General features: G+C 46.9%; 1 pseudogene; it reads left to right on the forward strand.

Moving 5' to 3' along the window:
• The first annotated feature begins 8,390 nt into the window (after positions 1 to 8,390).
• On the forward strand, positions 8,391 to 9,050 carry LOC124648844 (annotated as a pseudogene).
• The last annotated feature ends 4,686 nt before the right edge of the window (positions 9,051 to 13,736 follow it).

The raw sequence follows: 13,736 nt of genomic DNA on the forward strand, positions 1-13,736 counted from the left end.
CTTAGGCTTTACTCATAGTATTCATGGCGAAGGTTGAATCTTCTTCGTTAAATTGTTATATGGTTGGAATCGGGAAATGCTACATGTAGTAATTCTAAAATGTCTTGAATAATTTGATACTTGGCAATTGTTGTGCTCATGTTTAAGCTCTTGCATCATATACTTTGCACCCATTAATGAAGAAACACCTAGAGCTTGCTAAATTTGGTTTGCATATTTGGTCTCTCTAAAGTCTAGATAATTTCTAGTATTGAGTTTTGAACAACAAGGAAGACGGTGTAGAGTCTTATAATGTTTACAATATGTCTTTTATGTGAGTTTTGCTGCACCGGTTCATCCTTGTGTTTGTTTCAAATAACCTTGCTAGCCTAAACCTTGTATCGAGAGGGAATACTTCTCATGCATCCAAAATCCTTGAGCCAACCACTATGCCATTTGTGTCCACCATACCTACCTACTACATGGTATTTCTCCGCCATTCCAAAGTAAATTGCTTGAGTGCTACCTTTAAATTTCCATCATTCGCCTTTGCAATATATAGCTCATGGGACAAAATAGCCTTAAAAACTATTGTGGTATTGAATATGTACTTATGCACTTTATCTCTTATTAAGTTGCTTGTTGTGCGATAACCATGCTCCTGGGGACGCCATCAACTCTTTGTTGAATATCATGTGAGTTGCTATGCATGTCCGTCTTGTCTGAAGTAAGAGAGATCTACCACTTTAATGGTTAGAGCATGCATATTGTTAGAGAAGAACATTGGGCCGCTAACTAAAGCCATGAATCATGGTGGAAGTTTCAGTTTTGGACATATATCCTCAATCTCATATGAGAACACTAATTGTTGCTACATGCTTATGCATTAAAGAGGAGTCCATTATCTCGTTGTCCATGTTGTCCCGGTATGGATGTCTAAGTTGAGAATAATCAAAAGCGAGAAATCCAAAATGCGAGCTTTCTCCTTAGACCTTTGTACGAAGCGGCATGGAGGTACCCCTTTGTGACACTTGGTTAAAACATGTGTATTGCGATGATCCCGGTAGTCCAAGCTAATTAGGACAAGGTGCGGGCACTATTAGTATACTATGCATGAGGCTTGCAACTTGTAAGATATAACTTACATAATACATATGCTTTATTACTACCGTTGACAAAATTGTTTCATGTTTTCAAAATAAAAGCTCTAGCACAAATATAGCAATCGATGCTTTCCTCTTTGAAGGACCTTTCTTTTACTTTTATGTTGAGTCAGTTCACCTATATCTCTCCACCTCAAGAAGCAAACACTTGTGTGAACTGTGCATTGATTCCTACATACTTGCATATTGCACTTGTTATATTACTTTACATTGACAATATCCATGAGATATACATGTTATAAGTTGAAAGCAACCGCTGAAACTTAATCTTCCTTTGTGTTGCTTCAATGCTTTACTATGAATTATTGCTTTATGAGTTAACTCTTATGCAAGACTTATTGATGCTTGTCTTTAAGTACTATTCATGAAAAGTCTTTGCTCGTATGATTCACTTGTTTACTCATGTCATATACATTGTTTTGATCGCTGCATTCATTACATATGTTTACAATATGATCAAGTTTATGATGGCATGTCACTCCAGAAATTATCTTTGTTATCGTTTACCTGCTCGGGATGAGCAGAAACTAAGCTTGGGGATGCTGATACGTCTCCGACGTATCGATAATTTCTTATGTTCCATGCCACATTATTGATGATAGCTATATGTTTTATGCACACTTTATGTCATATTCGTGCATTTTCTGGAACTAACCTATTAACAAGATGCCGAAGTGCTAGTTGCTGTTTTCTGCTGTTTTTGGTTTCAGAAATCCTAGTAAAGAAATATTCTCGGAATTGGACGAAATCAACGCCCAGGGTCCTATTTTTGCACGAAGCTTCCAGAAGACCGAAGGGGAAAGGAAGTGGGGCCACGAGGCGCCGACACAACAGGGCGGCGCGGCCTGGCCCTTGGCCGCGCGGCCCTGGCGTGTGGGGCCCTCGTGTGGCCCCCTGCGTTGCCCTTCCGCCTACTTAAAGCCTTCGTCGCGAAACCCCCAGTACCGAGAGCCACGATACGGAAAACCTTACTGAGACGCCGCCGCCGCCAATCCCATCTCGGGGGATTCTGGAGATCGCCTCCGGCACCCTGCCGGTGAGGGGAATCATCTCCCGGAGGACTCTTCACCGCCATGGTCACCTCCGGAGTGATGAGTGAGTAGTTCACCCCTGGACTATGGGTCCATAGCAGTAGCTAGATGGTCGTCTTCTCCTTATGTGCTTCATTGTTGGATCTTGTGAGCTGCCTAACATGATCAAGATCATCTATCTGTAATTCTATATGTTGTGTTTATCGGGATCCGATGGATAGAGAATACTATGTTATGTTGATTATCAATCTATTACCTATGTGTTGTTTATGATCTTGCATGCTCTCCGTTATTAGTAGAGGCTCTGGCCAAGTTTTTACTCTTAACTCCAAGAGGGAGTATTTATGTTCGATAGTGGGTTCATGCCTCCATTAAATCTGGGACGGTGACAGAAAGTTCTAAGGTTGTGGATGTGCTGTTGCCACTAGGGATAAAACATTGATGCTATGTCCGAGAATGTAGTTATTGATTACATTACGCACCATACTTAATGCAATTGTTTGTTGTTTTGCAACTTAATACTGGAAGGGGTTCGGATGATAACCTGAAGGTGGACTTTTTAGGCATAGATGCATGTTGGATAGCGGTCTATGTACTTTGTCGTAATGCCCAATTAAATCTCACAATACTCATCATATCATGTATGTGCATTGTCATGCCCTCTCTATTTGTCAATTGCCCGACTGTAATTTGTTCACCCAACATGCCATTTATCTTATGGGAGAGACACCTCTAGTGAACTGTGGACCCCGGTCCTATTCTTTTACATCGCATACAATCTACTGTAATACTTGTTCTACTGTTTTCTGCAAACAATCATCTTCCACACAATACGGTTAATCCTTTGTTACAGCAAGCCGGTGAGATTGACAACCTCACTGTTTCGTTGGGGCAAAGTACTTTGGTTGTGTTGTGCAGGTTCCACGTTGGCGCCGGATCCCTGGTGTTGCGTCGCACTACATCCCGCCGCCATCAACCTTCAACGTGCTTCTTGGCTCCTCCTGGTTCGATAAACCTTGGTTTCTTTCTGAGGGAAAACTTGCTGCTGTGCGCATCATACCTTCCTCTTGGGGTTCCCAACGAACGTGTGAGTTACACGCCATCATTGTGTGCAGGTTCCACGTTGTTGCTGATGTCGGTAGTGCGCCCTGCCACTAGTCAGCCAGTAACACCTTCAGAAGTCACGCCTTTCTCCTACTGGTCGATTAAACCTTGGTTTCGTACTGAGGAAAAACTTGTTGTTGTGTTCATCACACATTCCTCTTGGGGTTCCCCAACAGCGTGTCCGCATACGTCGAGTACACGCCATCAGGCATCCTTCGCCCCATTTTATATAGGGAGTGAGTGTGGGCTCCACAACACTTACAACCCACTCACTTGGGCTCTACTTTGGACATTGTGAGTCAAACTCATTGCCCCAGGTCCGGTCCGAGTCCAAATTGACCTACTCTGTTTCAGTTGGATCACATTCGCCTCCTCCTAGCTCTTAAGTGTGTGACCTTGCAGGCTCGTGGCGACTTAGATATGATTGGAGTCTAACTAACAATCGGTCAATTGGTAGGAGCTCCTAGAAGAGTGCCGACTCCCAAGTGCCATTGAGTCATGATGACTAACCTTTTCAATGTGACTTACATCAGAGTCCATTTTGCTTCACGATATAGCTTGTCAAGTAATAGGAAAGTGACATCATCCCTTTAGGGTCAGTTTGGGTGCTCACAAGTGTGTTTCCCGCATGCGTTGGACAAGCTTAGCCCTGCATTGCACGGTTCTTAAAGCGACCCAAAAGTTGGCTCCGAAGGCACGCTCGACTCGGGCATTCTCAGCGAGGCAGACGCTGGCGAGCGCAAGGTGGGAAAATGCTTGCACGCGAGGGGAAAATAGGGTAGAAGCTAGCCCGCATCGAGAAGGCGCGCCATAAATAGTCTCACCGCCCTCTGTCCTCTCACTCCCTTTTCTCACCCTCACTCCCCATTCATCTTCTCTCCTTCCTCTCGCCGTTGGCTGTTCCCTTTTCTCGCAACACAACCCATTGGGTTATTGTTCATCGCGTAGATGAAAAGTACAATGGATGAACAATATATTTTGGTAGTAATTAGAGGAATTTTCAACAATATTTTTTTCCATCGGTGAACATTATGTTTTGGTGGTAATTAGACAAATACATCAGCGGTATTTTTGTTAGTAAGTTTTTGACATAATTCTTCATCATACAGCGGTAGATTTTGATAGTAAATCTTCGAAGCAATTTTACACTACTAATTATCGTATGGTAATTATTTGACGATGCCTATTTTTTTGAAACCTATTTTTTGTTGCTGCATGAATAGTAACTTTACACCAGCAATTCTTCGACTGCAACTCATTATATTTTTCCGTTGGCGGTTATCCAATAGTAATTGTTGAGCGGTAATAATCCGATTGTAAATCTTATGTACAATTCTTCAGTAGTAATTTTCTACCATTATTTATCCCATGGCAATTCTTCGACAATTACTTTTTCGACAATGCATGCCCAGTAATTTTCCAATATTTTTTTTTTTGCCAAAACTCTTCAAAGGTAACTGCCTACTTTACAGCTGACAATGGTAATTCTCCAATTGAAGTTGCCCTACGGTAATTTTTCAGCGGTAGTTATCCAGCAAAAAAGTTCAAATGTAAGGTGTTATTTTCAAGGGATGTTTTTGTGAATAGTAATCCGTCGGCGATCGTTCAACTGTACCTACATTCTTCTAGGTAGCTTCGGGGTTCTAATGCAGTAAGTTAATAAAAAATTACTCCACTATTTGCATGTAATAATTAACAGACATTCATTTCGGCGATAGTTACCAAACAGTAAATTTTCAACGGTGTGCAAAATTTCTCGACGGTAATTTTCCATTAGTACAAGAATGGTAATTCTTTGACATAAATTTTCCTACACAACTCTTTAACTGCAACAACAACTCTCCAACGGTTAGATACCCAAATGCTGTGAAAACACGCTCCAAGAAACTTCGGGATTCTCCTATGATGACATTAAGATAACTTTTTGTTTAATCTTTACCATTTAAATTACAATGTAGTTTCAACGTTTTTCTACTATGGTAACTTAGATTAAAAAAATTAAGTTCCACCACTTAAAATGATAGATACGCAACCGTTCAAAAAGCACATTCCAACAAACTTCAGGGTACCTCTACAGTAACTTTGACAAGATTTTTTCTTTTTAATATTTACCACTTAAAAGGTAGATACGCAATGGCTAAAAAAGTACAAACCTTAGAACTTAAGGTTTTTCCTACGGTACCTTATTTGAGAAGACTTTTAAGCTTACGGCTCAAAACTAAAGAACCAAAGAAATAAGGGCACAGCTGGAGATCAGGCGACTGAGACTTAATTAAATCTCATTAAATCTCAGTCACCTTCGTCCACAGTTTATCACCAAAGATGTTTAGTTTTGGCGGTCAATATCTCGCGGCGATATTCGCGTTCGTTCTTCATGGACGGTGGGCTCTCATGATCGTATTGCCTAGGCCTACAAATAAATCACCAGAGGCCACCCAAGCAGCCACACCAACAAAAAAAAAATGCCAATTATTGCGTGAGGTTTGTTATTTTCTTGTTACCTTAAAGTAAGATTATATGAGAAAAATACATACTCGTATTTTCACTAAGTTAAATAGTTGTAACACATGTGCAGGAAAATGTATATTGCAACTTAAGTGCAACTGCAAAAGGGTCACTTGCAGCCCACATACAGTTAGAAAAATCCTAATTGCACCATTTGTGTAGCTTGCAACCCACATGCGACAGAAAAAGTTCGGTTGTAACGCACGTGCGACCAAAAAATCAAGGTTGCACCCCACGTGCAATTGGAAAAAACTCAGTTGCAACCAGCATGCAAGTGGAAAATCTCAGTTGCGACCCATATAGAACTGGAAACATCTCAAGTTTAATAAATGTGCAACTACAAATATCTTAGTTATACCCCATATGCAACTAGGAAAATTTCGTTGCAACCCAAATGCAATTAGGAAAATCGTAGTTGCAACCCACATGCAACTGGAAAAGTCCCAATTACAACCCACGTGCGATTGGAAAAATTCTCAGTTGCAACCAGTGTGGAACTAGAAAATGTCAGTCGCAACCCACATGTAACTGCAAAAAAATCAGTTGCAACCCATATGAAACTGATAAAATCTCGATTACAACCAATATCTAACTCCCTAGGCTAGCACGAACTACGATGTTATCCAACGTTTATGGACATTTTTCTTAGTTGCAACCCATGTGTCGCTATAGTTGGAAGTCACGCGCAACTCAAAATTACTCAGTTATAATTCATATGTAACTAGTTATATGTCAGCCGATCATTTGATCCACACCTTTTTTTCGAAGGACAGTAGCTCGTTACGCACAAAAAAAGGAACAACAAAGCCAAAAATAAAATGGATGTATCTAGACACATTGTAGTTCTAGATACATCCATATTAGATTCAATTAATATGAACCGGAGGGAGTACAAAAAGCCCACATGCTACCGGGCACGGCAAGAAACAAATCAAAAAGCCCACAACGGAGCAGACCACGACAAACAGAATCTGCGTAGACTCGCACGCGTAGGGAATGTGCCAGCCAAAATGGCAACAGGTTGCACAAATCTTAACGTCAAATCTAACTGTTAATTAGGTGACTGAGACATAATAAAAATCAAACGCCTGATTTCTAGCAAATCCGAAAAAATAATCACTAACTACGTATACTAAAAGATTGGCATCACGGACGCGGCGGACCGCCTTGCCAATCTTCCTAGTTCATATAGGAGTACTTAATTTCGGATTGAATTCATGTGCTGAAATATTTCGTGACGGAAAATAATTTTGTACCTAACAATAGTTAAATGACTGCAATTTCGGTGAAATCTTGTTCAAGGTGAACCGGGCGACTTGATGTCGAGACGAGAGGAAGAATGTACGTTTTGACACTGATCACTTGCAGCATGCAGAAAAATTCCAGATTTACACAAGTTCCTAGACACACCCTACAAAAAGGAGATTTCCCACCATCTCACTCCACTCCCTCCAAAGCTGCCCGCGATCTCGATTGCTTGCTGCGGGTAGTAGATTTCTCGTTGGCGGGAGGCGGAGGAGTGGATGTCCCCCATCGGCCTCTCCGACTGCCATATATACTGGCTATTGGGGTTTTAAGCTGCGGCCCCAAACGCTGAAATTTTCGTTTGCATACATATGCAGTGTCTGTTAGACATTTGCTCTTACCAGTTGGACTCTCAAAAGTAGGATCTAGAAAAGGTCGAGATTTACACAAGTTCCTAGACACACCCCAAAATTTGGGCTACAAAAAAGAGATTTCCCACCATCTCACTCCACTCCCTCCAAAGCTGCCCGCGATCTCGATTGCTCGCTGCGGGTAGTAGATTTCTCGTCGGCGGGAGGCGGAGGAGTGGATGTCCCCCATCGGCCTCTCCGGCCGCCATATATACTGGCTATTGGGGTTTTGAGCTGCGGCCCCAAACGCTGAAATTTTCGTTTGCATACATATGCGATGTCTGCTAGACATTTGCTCTTACCAGTTGGACTCTCAAAAGCAGGATCCAAAAAAGGTCGAGATTTACACAAGTTCCTAGACACACCCCAAAATTTGGGCTACAAAAAGGAGATTGCCCACCATCTCACTCCACTCCCTCCAAAGCTGCCCGCGATCTCGATTGCTCGCTGCGGGTAGTAGATTTCTCGTCGGCGGGAGGCGGAGGAGTGGATGTCCCCCATCGGCCTCTCCGACCGTCATATATACTGGCTATTGGGGTTTTGAGCTGCGGCCCCAAATGTTGACATTTTCGTTTGCATACATATGCGGTGAGACACCAGACATTTGCTCTTACCAGTTGGACTCTCAAAAGCAGGATCCAGAAAAGGTCGAGATTTACACAAGTTCCTAGACATACCCAAAATTTGGGCTACAAAAAGGAGATTTCCCACCATCTCACTCCACTCCATCCAAAGCTGCCCGCGATCCCGAGATGGAGGCCAGCCATGTCCACTCGCCCACGCTCTCGTCGTCCGAGACCATAATGGCGGCCCTCCTCTCATCCACTCCGGCCGTGCAGTTCCCTTCGCTGGCGCGGGCGATCGCCGCCGACGCGCGCCGGCAGCGCGGCCGCCTCGCGTTCCTCCTCCTCTCCCCGCCGCATTTCGCCCGCGCGCTCGCGCGGCTCCGCTCTATGCCTCTCCCAGCCAAGGCGGCGCTGCTCGGCCGCGTGCTCCTCCGCTCCCTGCTCCTGCTCCTCCCCGCGCTCTCCCCCGACCGCTCGCACCACCTCCTCAACCTCCCCACGCCCGACCTCGACGCCGCGCTCCTGCTCGTCGCCATGTGCGACTCCTACTCCCCGGCCGCCTCCTCCACCTCGCCCGTGGACTGGCACGCGCTGCTCGTGGACGACGTGGTGCGCAACGCGCTCTCCATCTCCGGCCTCGGCGCCACACCCTGGGCCGCCGTCGCGCCCTACCTCGACACGGCCGCCAAGTGCCGGCGGTTCGCGGACGCCGTGTCGGAGGACCGCGACGTGGCTGGCGGCGGTAGCAAGGACGTCGGGGGACGCGGAGGCGCGTCGCACGCGGCCGTGCTTGCGCTGCCCACCGCGGGCGGGGACGGGACGCCGTGCGCGATCTGCAGGGAGGAGATGGCGCCCGGGCGCGACACCTGCGTGCTGCGGCCGTGCGGGCACCGGTTCCACTGGCCGTGCGCGCTGCGGTGGCTGGCGCGCCGCAACACCTGCCCGTGCTGCCGCGCCGAGCTGCCCGCGGAGGACGCGCTCGCCGAGACCCGGCGCCTGTGGCGCGGCGTCGAGAGGATGGCGGGAGACAGCGGCGGCTGTGCGTGACAGCGTCGGTTGGATCAGAGCATGGCGTACGGGACGTGCGTTTGGACGTGCTCGTGTGTCTCGGCCTCAAAATCGCAAGTACACTGGTGTCAGATTCGTGGATCGTGATGGCTTTGAGGGCCTGTGTCAACAGCACTACTGACAAGCAGAAGAACAGGGAGGAGGTGGGCCTAAAGGAAAGAAGCTCAAGGCCCAAAAGGTTGATCCAACCAAACAGGCGCCACACTGGGCCCGACTGGACCCGGTAACAATCTCGACAGAAGCCTCACCAGTATAAAGTCATACAGTCTCCTTCGGAAGCAAGGATCCTCGGGATCAGGACGAACGGCGGCGGCGAACCATTCCTCTGTAATAGGCTAGTTTACCTCCACGGAGGATCTCCCTTGTACCAGATCTGTGATGAGATTTGAAACCAATTCGTGCTAGACTATCTGTACCTTAACATCTGGTATCAGAGACCACTAGATCCCCAATTTCCATCCACCACCATTAGGGAAACCAGGAGATACACCGCAGATCGTCACCGGCTTCTTACCACCATGGATCCGGCGTTGAAGGAGTACCTCGACGCCATGCGCGCCGACGCCGCAGCGCTGGAGACACGCGTCCTCAGCGCCATGGACAACCGATTCGACGTCATCCAGGCGAAGCAGGACGATCTGGTGAGCCAGATCGAGTACCAGTCGTCGTACGTCTTCGATCTCGCCGGCTGGCGACCCGAGATGGAGAACCGCTTCGCCCAGCTCGAGGCCGCGGTCGAAGACCTCAAGCGCGCGCAGCCTCCGACGGCGGCTGCTGCAGCGAGTGGATCGGGAGCGGGCCACATCGTCTCCAACACCTCGCCCGCTTCGAGCGGGCCGATCCACGAGCAAGTCGGCCACGGCGAGAACGTCACATCCGGGGGTTCACCGGCGGCGGCCCCTTGGGTCCCCGTCGGTACCTCCGGTCAAGGGTACGTTCTCCTTCCAAACTCCAATTCCAGATACAGCCGATCCACAGTTTGTCACTAGTCAAATCATGACGGGTTTGGGTGCCAACGCGCCCAGTTTCCCATTTCCTTCATTCACGGGAGACAATCCCAACCTGTGGATCACTCTCGCAGAGCAATATTTCCAAACACTAGCTATTCATGAGTCATACTGGGTGCCTATGTCGATTCTCCATTTCTCTGGCGCAGCTGGTATCTGGTTACAGTCAGTTCGTAGGAAAATCACAGTGCTGGATTGGATTTCATTCACTTCCTTGCTGAGCACACGTTTTGGGCGAGATAGACATCAACTCCTCATTAGACAATTTTATACCATTAAGCAAACTTCATCTGTTGCTGATTATATTGAGCGTTTTGATGTTCTTATGAACCATCTGGTTTCATATTCAGACACTACTCATCCATTTTATTTCTTGACTCGTTTCATCGAGGGTCTGAGGGCAGACATCCGTGCCGTGGTGATGGTTCAGAGACCGACGGACCTGGACACAGCTTGCTCGTTGGCTCTGCTTCAGGAAGAAGTTGCAGAAGGAGAATTGCCGTTTCTCTCGAAGCAAGAGCAGCGGTACATTGCTTTCCCTCGTAAAAGCATCGCCTCTACTTCAGCATCAGCATCACCAGCTGTAGCAGGCAGGGCAGTCGATAGTCGAGGGATTGAAGCGGCTCGCACCAACAATTCGATAAGTACAACGCTCTACGTGCTTATCGCAAGGCCAAGGGTCTCTGTTTCAAGTGCGGTGAACGATGGGGCACGATCACGCTGCCCGCAGACAGTGCAACTCCACGTGGTGGAAGAACTACTGTCTTTGCTGTCACAGGAGGAGCTGACAGGGATTGATAACACTGAGTCCTCAGGTGAAGAACAAGAAGTGGTTTGCTCAGTGTCCATTCACGCTATGACAGGATCAACAAGCGATGTTCCAGGAGTAATCCAATTGCAGGCATTCATTGAAAAGCATGAGGTTCTGATATCGGTGGACTCAGGCAGCTCGACTTCTTTCATCAATCAGCAGTTGGCGCAGGAATTATCTGGAATTCAGCCCCTTCTCAAACCCTGCCGTGTTAAAGTGGCCGATGGAGCTCAGCACAGCTGCTCTGAATATATACCGCAATGCCAGTGGTCATCACAAGGACATCAATTCGCAACAGCATCCGAAACTCTTACCTCTAGGAGCTTTCGATATGATTCTGGGCATGGATCGGCTTGAGCGAGAACAATCCACGGATTGATTGGATAGCCAAGACCCCGACGATACAAGCTACCGAGGGTAATATCTTCTTGCGGGGGCACCGTAATGAACAGATTCGGTGTTCAGCTATTTCTGCTCAAGAGTTATCGTCGGTTTGCAGGCAAGGTTCAGTAGCCCATCTGATTCATGTGTATGCTCTGGCAGACACGGTACACATTGAGGAGATCACTCCAGATGCAGTACAAACACTCATCGCACAGTTTGATGATGTATTCGCTGAGCCCACAAGTCTGCCGCCACGACGAGCGTGTGATCACACTATTCCTCTCATGCAAGGATCACAACCAGTAAATCTAAGAGCCTATCGTCACAAACCAGAGCTGAAGTCGGAAATTGAACGCCAGGTAGCAGAATTGCTTGCCTCAGGAATCATTCAGCGCAGCACGAGTCATTTCTCATCTCCAGCTATTTTGGTAAAGAAGAAGGACGGTACCTGGCGTCTGTGTGTCGATTACAGAGCTCTGAATTCTATGACAGTTATTAGCAAATTCCCTGTACCAGTGATCGATGAACTACTCGATGAATTGGCAGGTGCACGATGGTTCTCCAAAATGGATCTTAGGGCAGGATATCACCAAATCAGACTGGCGCCAGGGGAAGAATTTAAAACAGCCTTCCAAACCCATTCAGGTCACTGGGAGTACACTGTGATGCCCTTTGGTCTAGCGGGAGCACCAGCAACCTTTCTGGGAGCTATGAACAGTACTCTGCAACCTCTGCTACGCAAATGTGTCATAGTTTTCTTCGATGATATCCTTGTGTACAGCCGTACTCTTCCCGAGCATGTTCAGCACCTCCAACAAGTTCTGCAATTGCTAAGGAGAGATCACTGGCAAGTCAAGAAATCCAAGTGCTCTTTTGGTCAGCAAAAGGTAGCCTACCTAGGTCATGTGATTGACAGCAAGGGTGTTGCTTCAGATCCTGACAAAATTCAGAAGGTCGCAAACTGGCCAACTCCAACCAACAACAAAGATGTCCGTAGCTTTCTTGGACTAGCAGGGTACTACAGGAAATTTGTCAGGCACTTTGGCATAATTGCTAGACCACTGTTTAATCTGCTCAAGAAAAATACAATGTTTATCTGGAATCAAGAAACAGACACAGCATTCCAGGTACTGAAGCAAGCATTGGTTACTGCTCCAGTTCTGATTCTTCCAGATTTCCAGAAAACTTTCGTCATCGACACAGATGCGTGTGACACCGGTGTAGGAGCAGTCTTACAGCAAGATGGACACCCTATTGCTTACATGAGCAAGGCCCTCAGTAATAGAAACAAAGGCCTGTCGACTTACGAGAAGGAGTGTCTTGCTATCCTAATGGCAGTTGAGCAGTGGCGGCCCTATCTCCAACACCAAGAATTCGTGATCCGCACGGATCAAAAGAGTTTGGTTCATTTGGAAGACCAACGTTTGACGACTGTATGGCAGCAGAAGGCTTTCACTAAACTGCTCGGTCTTCAATACAGAATTTGCTATCGTAAAGGGCTGGAAAACAGAGCTGCTGACGCTCTGTCCCGACGCTCACACCCCGACACTCTGTTCACCAACACCATCACAGTGTGTCAACCTGCGTGGCTTGAAGAAGTTAAGGACAGTTATGCCACTAATTCCCAAGCTACTCAGTGGATTCAGAAACTGAAACAAACACCAGATCCTAAGGGACGTTTCAGTTTGCGCGACAACATTCTGTACTTCCGCAAGCGTATCTGGCTGGGAGGTTCTGTTGACATGCAGCGCAAAATCATGACAGCATTCCATTCTAGCGCAATGGGAGGTCATTCTGGATTCCCTGCCACATACACTCGTCTCAGACGCTTGTTTGCATGGCCGAAGATGAAGGCGCAAACCAAAGAGTTTGTCCAAGCCTGTTTGATCTGTCAACAAGCAAAACCGGAACGTGTCAAGTACCCAGGGTTGTTGGAACCACTGCCCACACCTGATGCAGCCTGGCAGATGGTTACAATGGACTTCGTGGAAGGGCTGCCAACGTCGGGGTCAGCGAACAGCATTATGGTCGTCGTCGACAAGTTTACACGGTTTGCTCACTTCATCCCTCTGCGTCACCCGTTTACGGCAGCCAAGGTAGCTGCTGCTTACCTCGATAACGTCTTTAAGCTCCACAGCATGCCCAAAGTCATGGTTTCTGACAGAGATCCGATATTCACCAGTCGGTTTTGGAAAGAATTTTTCTCTCTCATGGGCAATGAACTACGGATGAGCACCGCGTACCATCCTCAAACAGACGGGCGATCCGAAAGAGTTAATCAGTGCCTGGAGATTTATTTGAGGTGCTTTACCCATGCATGTCCATCAAAGTGGAGTCAGTATCTGTCCCTCGCAGAATACTGGTACAATACCAGCCATCATTCAGCTATCAATATGTCCCCTTTCGTTGCTCTGTATGGACATGAGCCTAGACACTGGGGTCTCGATTCTACATCCACATGCT

The sequence above is a fragment of the Lolium rigidum genome, chromosome 4, assembly GCF_022539505.1.
Source record: "Lolium rigidum isolate FL_2022 chromosome 4, APGP_CSIRO_Lrig_0.1, whole genome shotgun sequence".
Taxonomy (NCBI): Eukaryota; Viridiplantae; Streptophyta; class Magnoliopsida; order Poales; family Poaceae; genus Lolium; species Lolium rigidum.